Consider the following 9,373-nt stretch of genomic DNA (forward strand, 5'->3'; position numbering starts at 1 on the left):
GAAATCTTTACTTAATGTACACTAAACTGATCTTCTGTAAAAAAAAAAAAAAGAAAAAGAAAAAGAAAAATTATCAATTCCCAACTTGACTCTCACTGGGATTAAACATGACAATAGGTCTGATCTGATTTCATCATCATTTAAAAAAAATCATCTATTATTTTTCACTTTATGTTTTTGTGTGGGAGCAAACTGTTGAAATCCTTACTTAAGGTATACTAAGCTGATCTTCTGTATATTAAGATAATCGAAAATGAATCTTGATGTGCATGGAAGGGGAGAGGGAGTGGGAAAGGGGAGGGTTGTGGGTGGGAGGGACGGTATGGGGGGGGAAGCCATTGTAACACATGAGTCGTACTTTGGAAATTTATATTCATTAAATAAAAGATAAAAAAAAAAAAGAAACTCCACAAAAACAAAACCAACAACCCACTTAAGAGATGGGCCAAGGACTTCAATAGACATTTTTCAAAAGAGGAAATCCAAATGGCCAACAGGCACATGAAAAAATGTTCAAGGTCACTAGCAATCAGGGAAATGCAAATCAAAACCACAATGAGGTTTCACCTCACCCCGGTTAGAATGGCTCACATACAGAAATCTACCAACAACAGATGCTGGCGAGGATGTGGGGAAAAAGGGACACTAACCCACTGTTGGTGGGAATGCAAACTGGTCAAGCCACTATGGAAATCAGTCTGGAGATTCCTCAGAAACCTGAATATAACCCTACCGTTCGACCCAGCCATCCCACTCCTTGGAATTTACCCAAAGGAGTTTAAATTGATAAACAAAAAAGCGGTCTGCACCCTAATGTTTATTGCAGCACAATTCACAATAGCCAAGACCTGGAACCAACCTAAATGCCCATCAACGGTAGACTGGATAAAGAAATTATGGGATATGTATTCTTTAGAGTACTATACCACAGTAAGAAACAACGAAATCCAGTCATTTGCAACAAAATGGAGGAATCTGGAACACATCATGCTGAGTGAAGTAAGCCAGTCCCAAAGGGACAAATACCATATGTTCTCCCTGATCAGTGACAACTGACTGAACACCAAAAAGGAAACCTCCTGAAGTGAAAAGTACACTATGAGAAATGGTGACTTGATCAGCATAGCCCTGACTGCTTATGGACAACTTAATACATTATCCCTCATAGTATTTTTTTTTTGTCTGTTCTACTTAATATGACTGGTTTAATTCTGTAATTATCACACAGTTATTCTTAAGTGTTGAAAATTAACTGAAATGTGATCCCTGTTAAACATAAGAGTGGGAATAAGAGAGGGAAGAGATGTATAATTTGGGGCATGCTCGGGCTGACTTGCCCCAATTGGTAGAGTTGGAAACATACCAGGGGATTCCAATTCAATCCCATCAAGGTGGCATGTGCCAATGCCATCTCACTACTCCAAGTGATCAATTTCAGTTCACAATTGATCATAATGAAAGGACTAAGAGTCAAAGGGAGCACATAAACAAGTCTAGTATCTGCTAACACTAACCGATAGAATAAATAAAGGGGAGAGTGATCCAACATGGGAAGTGAGATACTCAGCAGACTCATAGAATGGCGGATGTCCTAAATAGCACTCTGGCCTCAGAATCAGCCCTAAAGGCACTCGGATCTGGCTGAAAAGCCCATGAGAGTATTTCAGGCATGGAAAGCCAAGACACTCTGGCAAAAAGATCTCTGTGAGTGAGATCCCAGTGGAAAGAACAGGTCTTCAAAGAGGGAGGTGCCTTTCTCTGAAGGGAGGAGAGAACCTCCACTTTGACTATGACCTTGTCTAAACAAGATAAGAGTCGGAGAACTCAAGGGGCTTCCATAGCCTTGGAAACTCATGACTGGTGCATAGGGAGATTACTGAGGCCATAAACAGGAGTGTCAATTTGTAAAGTCAACAACAGGAGTCACTGTGCACTTACTCCTCATGTAGGATCTCTGTCCTTAACGTGCTGTACACTGAGGCTTAATGCTATAACGAGTACTCAAACAGTATATTTCACTTTGTGTTTCTATGGGGGTGCAAACGATTGAAATCTTTACTTAATGTACACTAAACTGATCTTCTGTAAAAAAAAAAAAAAGAAAGAAATTATCAATTCCCAACTTGACTCTCACTGGGATTAAACATGACAATAGGTCTGATCTGATTTCATCATCATTTAAAAAAAATCATCTATTATTTTTCACTTTATGTTTTTGTGTGGGAGCAAACTGTTGAAATCCTTACTTAAGGTATACTAAGCTGATCTTCTGTATATTAAGATAATCGAAAATGAATCTTGATGTGCATGGAAGGGGAGAGGGAGTGGGAAAGGGGAGGGTTGTGGGTGGGAGGGACGGTATGGGGGGGGAAGCCATTGTAACCCATGAGTCGTACTTTGGAAATTTATATTCATTAAATAAAAGATTAAAAAAAAAAAGTTGCCACCTACACTTCATCGCCAGACCCTGAGGTTCATTTGCTCCCCTTTGTGAGGGCTAGGAAAAGTTCACCATGCTTTAGGAAGACTGGGGATAGAAACCAGAAGTTACCAGCCCTGAATGCCCAAGCTGTTGGTCCCCTCCTTTTCCAAGATGTTCCAAAAGCCCCCAGCACCTTGCCAGGGCCTCGTTCCCACAATGCTTTGTTCTGGACTAGGAGTCATGAAAGCCACAATGTGTCTATGCAGTGGCTGCTGGATGTCCTCTGGGGATTGATTCTGGGGTCCCCTGCAGATGCCAGACTTGGTAATGCTCAAGTCCCTTACATAAACATAAACATATCCTCCCCTACACTTTAAGTCATCTCTAGATTACTTATTCTACTTAAAAGAATGTAGATGCTGTGGAAATAATTGTTGTACTATATTGTTTAGGGAGACACAACAAGGAAAGAGTTTTTACATGTTCAGTATAATTGCAATTTCAATCTGTGGCTGGTTGAATTCAGGGTTATGGAACCTGTAGATATAGAGGCCCAGCTTTATGAATGAAACTTACAGCATCATATTCATCACTATGCTAAAAACTAAAAAACCCCAGGGGTGGAGCTGCAGCTTAGCAGATAAAGCCGCCACCTGAAGTACCAGCATCCCATGTGAGTGCCGGTTTGAGTCCCAACTGCTCCACTTCCAATCCCGCTCTCTGCTATGGCCTGGGAAAGCAGTAGAGGAGGGCCCAAGTGCTTGGGCCCCTGACCCAAGTGGGAGACCCGGAAGAAGCTCCTGGCTCCTGGTTTCGGATCAGCATAGCTCCAGACATTGCGGCCATTTGAGGAGTGAACAGTGAATGGAAGACCTCTCTCCCTCTCTCTTTCTGCATCTGCCTCTCTGTAACTCTGCCTTTCAAATAAATAAATAAATCTTCAAAAAACCTAAATAATCCCTTTAAGCTGCACAGGAATGCATCTAACACAGGTCATATAGAGAAAGTGCCTTACATGCAGACAAGGTAAAATACAGGATGCCCAACGAAAAATAATTCTTTAGTATAAGTACTATATTCCAATTATAGAATGGGATATACTTATATTAAAAAATTACCTGTTGCTTATCTAAAATTGATACTTAACTGGGTGCCCTACATTTTTGTTTTCTAAATCTGGCAACCCTACCTACCAGAACCTACTAAAGTCATACTATATGGGCAGTACTTTATTCTTGATCACCAAGGGCCAGACAGGTTTCCAAGGTGCCTTGTTCCTAGTCTAACAGAGAACCATGCCATAAACATCCAAAACAGTGTAACAGGGGTGGGCATTTGGTCTAGAGATTAAGATCTCACTTGACATGCCTGCATCCCATATCAGAGTGCCTGGAGTTTAACCTCGTCTCTATTCCCAATTCCAGCTTCCTGCTAAAGCACGCCCTGGGAGGCAGCAAGTGATGGCTCAAGTACTTGGGAATTTTCTACACATGTGGGAGACCAGAATGGAGTTCCTTACTCTTGGCTTCAGTCTGGCCCAAACTTAGCTTCTGTTTACATATGGGGAGCAAATCAGCAGATGGGATATTTCTCTCAAATAAATTAAATAAATAGATGTTTACAAATACTAGAATAATCATTGTACCAGTAACTTAAAGCCACTGTAAGACAGCCATGCATTATGTCTAAGGATGCACATTAGATTCTTGCAAACAGTCCTGCAAGGAAGAAATTCAGCCTCATAGTAACTTGCCCATGCTGATCCTGCTACTAAAGGGTAGACTGAAAATTCAAGTCTACATCTGTCTGACTCCAGACACTAAAATGGTCCCCACCCACACCATGCTCACACCTGTGCCCATGGCATCTGGCCTGTCTCCAAGGGAGCCACTGCTCCTTCACTGAATGTTCATGGTTTCACCATCCCAATATTTCTACTCTGTGCACCAGGGCTCTCTTCCTCCGGCGTTAATAAAGTCATATTTCACTGTTGTCATCAAACTTGAAATAAATGCACACGTGAGCTGCAGACAGAAAAAGGAGAAGGCACAGCCTGTCTGTGGAATACAGCGAGTATCTCGTGCTGTCATATGGCACAGTGGCTCAGTTATTTCCCTCACTGTATAGACTTCCCAAGCACATCTTTAGAGTCTGACACCTATCATTTACTAGGCCACCTTTGATGAAGTTGACAGCATCAACTTCTATTTAACTCCATTTGCTATTGCATCTGCTCTGAAAGTCACATTTCAGTTATCTGGACTAAAGGATGGCCTTGCAAAGTGCAAGATAAGGAGAAAATTAAATGTGCCTGCAGCATATTCTCTGCACTTGCAATTTGTCTGATGCTGAGAAGCAGTGAGCCTGAGGCTCCCTCACCTGAATCCTAACTCAGCCCCTTCTCCTCTCCGTTCGTGTGTCAAGACTAAGGAAAGTCCATGTGTGCTGTGGGCTTTCCTCAGGGGGCCCAGACCTTCAGAGGGCTGTCCCATTAGGACACAGCTGAAAACGGCAGCTTCATTTCTCAGGAATACAGACCAGGTCCACTGTCAAGTCACTGTTAAGTGACTCCACGTGATGAATCAGCTATAACTCCTTGTCCACCATTGGATGGTCCATAGAAGCCATTTATTCTTTCTTTCCTTCTACAGCGAGGTGGTGGGACTGCAAAGATAGGCCGTACATTATCTCTGTCCACCAGGAACTTGGAATCCAGAAGGGAATCTGAATGAACCAAAACACAATGTAATATAAATGGATAACCAAAATGTTGTTTATGAGTACAGTGGAATATTATTTGGTCTTAAAAAGGAGAGGAGTTCTGGAACATGCTATGGTATAGACAAACTTTCATTCTCTGATTTGTAATGTATGCCAAGATACTGTCCTGTTACAGTCTACTTTATTATATATCAGGGACAAGAATATAAAAAAATAATGAAGAGGGGCTGGCACTGTGGCATAGCGTGTACAGCTGCCGCCTGTAGTGCTGGCATCCCATATGGGCGCCATTTTGAGTCCCAGCTGCTCCACTTCCAATCCAGCTCTCTGCTATGGCCTGGGAAAGCAGTACAAGATGGCTCAAGTCCTTGGGCCCCTGCATCCATGTGGGAGACCTGGGAGAAGCTCCTGGCTCCTGGCTTCGGATCAGTGCCACTCCAGCCATTGTGGTCAACTGGGGAGTGAACCAGCGGATGGAAGACCGACCAACCTCCCTCTCTCTCTTTCTCTCTCTGCCTCTCCTTCTCTCTGTAACTCTGACTTCCAAGTAAAATAAATAAATCTTTTAAAAAATGATGAATAGAATAGGTAATAAAATTATTTGGAGGCCAGTGTTGTGGCATAGTGGGTAAAGCTGCCGCCTGCAGTGCCAGCATCACATAGGCGAACTAGTTTGAGACCCGGCTGCTACACTTCCTATCTAGCTCTCTGTTATGGCCTGGAAAAGCAGTACAAGATGCCCCAAGTCCCTGGGCCCCTACATTCATGTGGGAGACCCAGAAGAAGCTCCTGGCTCCTGGCTTTGGATCAGCCCAGCTCCAGTAGTTGCAACATTTGGGGAGTGAACCAGCAGATGGAAGCTCGTTCGCTCTCTGCCTCTGCCTCTCTGTAGCTCTGCCTTTGAAATAAATAAGTACATCTTTTTAAAAAATTATTTGCAAATTGTTATAGATTTTCCATGTAATTCACTCAAAATATTTTGCTAAAATAGTAAATGGCATGGAAGGAGCAGTGTTTGCTAATCAATAAATACAAAGCTTAGACTGACTTTTGCTGAAAGCATTTTCTTCTCACAGCTCTATGCTCTGGTCCCTGGAAGGACAGCAGCTCAGAAGGTTTGGCCATCTCCCAGGAATGGGCATCGCGGTCAGATGTTAATGATGAAAGTACAGTTTCCCTGTACTCTTACAAGTAGATGTCCCCTCCAATGAGAAATTATAGTCACAACAAAAACGCCTATACTGTCAGCATCAGTCAGGATTATTTGTAGTAGGAAAATATTTGTTGGAGAACTGATCTTTGTCTGATTCAGGTAAGAACAGCGTTATTGAGAGAATATTGAGAAACTCAAGAAAATGCTGGAAAGCTACAGAACTGCTGTCACTCTTGGTTGTGATGTTCTTCTTCATTGGTGACCTGTGCTGAGAGCTCATTGTGTGTCCTGCTGCCCTAAAAAGCTTTGTAAGAAAGAACTAATGTGAACTATGGCTGACAACAGTTAGCTCTATTTTTCCAAATAGCTAGTAGAAAGCATTTTGAATGTCCCCGACGAAAAGAAGCAATAAATGGCTCAGATGACTCATAAGTCCATTTCCCCTGATCTGATCATTACAATACTGTTACAGTATTGAACTATCACATGGTACCCCACAAACATGTGCAATTATATGTCAATTAAAAATTTAAACTATTCTAACATAACCACAAAGAGCAAAAGTTATCAAGTCAGCTCTCAGGACAGCCTTACAAGATGAAGTGCTAGGTTGAATCAAGGCCACCCGAAACATCCCACTCCTAAATCCCAGTCCAAATCCCTGAACCTATGGTGTGCCCTCCTGAAACAACTGCTTTGCTGACATGATGCAATTAAGGATCTTGGTGACACTCTTATGGGTTATCCTGAAGCCAATCACAGACGTCTTTGCAAGAGGGGAAGAAGGAGATTTAAAACAGTCAGAAGAAGATGGATATGAGCCAGGGCCAGTTGCTGCTGTGAGCAAGGAGGAGTCCTAGACGTGATGACAGCCAGGTCAGCACCTGCCACCGAGGACATCTGACCAGGAGCTTCTTGCTCAAGCACGACAGCTGCTGGGAAAGAGGGCACCTGCTACAAATGAGAGACCCTTCAACCCTCCCCACTCTTAGGAGCTGACTCAACCTGGGTTCGCTGGGGCTGCATACCTCTAACTGGGGGCGTGAGAGGCATGGCCTTAAACATGAGAAGTTGATTCCCAGTGCTGGATGCTGGAAGTCTAAGATCAAGGTGCAGGCAGGCTGATCCCTTGTAAGGGAGAACACTCCACGCCTGGCACTCTTTGGTGTTCTCTGCCTCACAGAGCGACGCCCAGACACCTGTCTTCGTTGTCACACAGCATTTTCTCTGTGACTGTGTCCAAACCACCCTCATGCCCTCATCCTAACTTGGCACATCTATGACAGCTTTATTTGCAAATAAGATCACATTCCCAGGTGCCAGATGTTAGCACTTCCACCTAGGAATGTGGTGGGGGGGGTACAATTCAGCCGATAATAAACTCTATCCTGGATAATGGACTAATTGGAGTCTCACTGCTGACACCGAATTCCACGGAAATTGCAGCATGGACTCAGAGAAAGCAGGGGCTTTGTTTTTTTGCTGTGATTTGCCCAGGATCTGAGGCAGTACTCGGCACATAGCAGGTGCTTAATATACATTTCGGGTTTTTGGTTGTTTATTTTGGTAACTTCTCAGAATCAAACATTTTGTTGCATTTGCAACCTGTTCAGCCCTATGGTTTCAAAAGTGAAGACAGACTTGTACTATAACCTTTTAAAAAAATACCCCCAAATTTCAAACTGCATCATGAGCCAAAATGGAAAGAATTTAAACTGATCAGCTCCTACTTTAATAGACTGTCCTTCGCAGCAGAGCACCCCTCACAGGGAAATGCCCTCATTCCCACGACACCACCTGATTTCAGCATTTTGCCTCTTAAATCCTTGACTCCAAGGGCACTTCCTGCCAGGTGATCCCAGGTGATAAGTGAGTTGTTCTGCCAAAACCTACCTGGCCATCAGGATTTTCCCATCTTAACACTAAGTGGAGGCCGGCGCAGCAGCTCATTAGGCTAATCCTCCACCTGCGGCACTGGCACCCCGGGTTCTAGTCCCGGTCAGGGCGCCGGATTCTGTCCCGGTTGCTCCTCTTCCAGTCCAGCTCTCTGCTGTGGCCCGGGAGTGCAGTGGAGGATGGCCCAAGTGCTTGGGCCCTGCACCCGCATGGGAGACCAGGAGGAAGCACCTGGCTCCTGGCTTCAGATTGGCACAGCGCACTGGCCTCAGCAGCCATTTGGGGGGTGAACCAATGGAAAAGGAAGACCTTTCTCTCTGTCTCTGTCTCTCTCTCTCTCTAACTCTGCCTGTCAAAAAAAATTTTTTTTTTAAAACACTAAGTGGAGTTTTCAATGAGACCAGATAACCAATCCACTGCTGGTATCAGTTTTGTGCCTACAACCATTGTGGCACCAATTTTGAAATTCAGTCTGGCCAGTTTAAAGCAGAAAAAGAGCTTTTAAATATAATAGCTATTAGTTCACAATATTGTCAAGAAAGGTTTAAAATCAGGAATAAAGGATCCTAAGCAGTTGCTAAGACCCTGACCAAAATCACTTAAAAACCTTGTCCAGGGAGGTCCACTCTGCTGTTGGTCAGCACTAACTCTGCTTTTCCGTCCTTCCTGTCCCCACCCAGGGCTGTTAGGAGACACAGTTGCTGATTCCTCTGCCCACACACACAATGGGCTCCCCTTGGCTCAGGCTTAAGATGGGCACATCTGGAAAATTGCTGGGAAAGCAATTTTTGGCTTTTGTAGTGAGAAGTGGGCATGCCTACCAACAAGACCCATGGAGTGAGGGATTCTTGAACCACAAAAGGGGGTTCAGGTGCTGGACAGCTAGAAGCATGATGAGTGTACATTACACTGTTCTAATGATCAGATCCATCTGAGCTCTCAAGGCAAAAGAAGCACTTTGGATTTTTATAGTGATTTTCACTGTACAAAACACTTTCTCATCAGTTCTTTTGGCTATTGGCAGATGAGAGGGTTAGCCATCTGACTTTGAAATAGGATAACTGAACATCAAAACTCCCAGGTAAGTATCTAGATGTAGGATCATGATGCAAAATCCTTGTATGTTGGGAGGGGACCAGGCTTGTGGGGGAGGGGGTCAGAGTCATTTGCTCATGCCCTCA

The sequence above is a fragment of the Oryctolagus cuniculus genome, chromosome 9 (assembly GCF_051225735.1).
Source record: "Oryctolagus cuniculus isolate XC-2025 breed Fujian yellow rabbit chromosome 9, ASM5122573v1, whole genome shotgun sequence".
NCBI lineage: Eukaryota > Metazoa > Chordata > Mammalia > Lagomorpha > Leporidae > Oryctolagus > Oryctolagus cuniculus.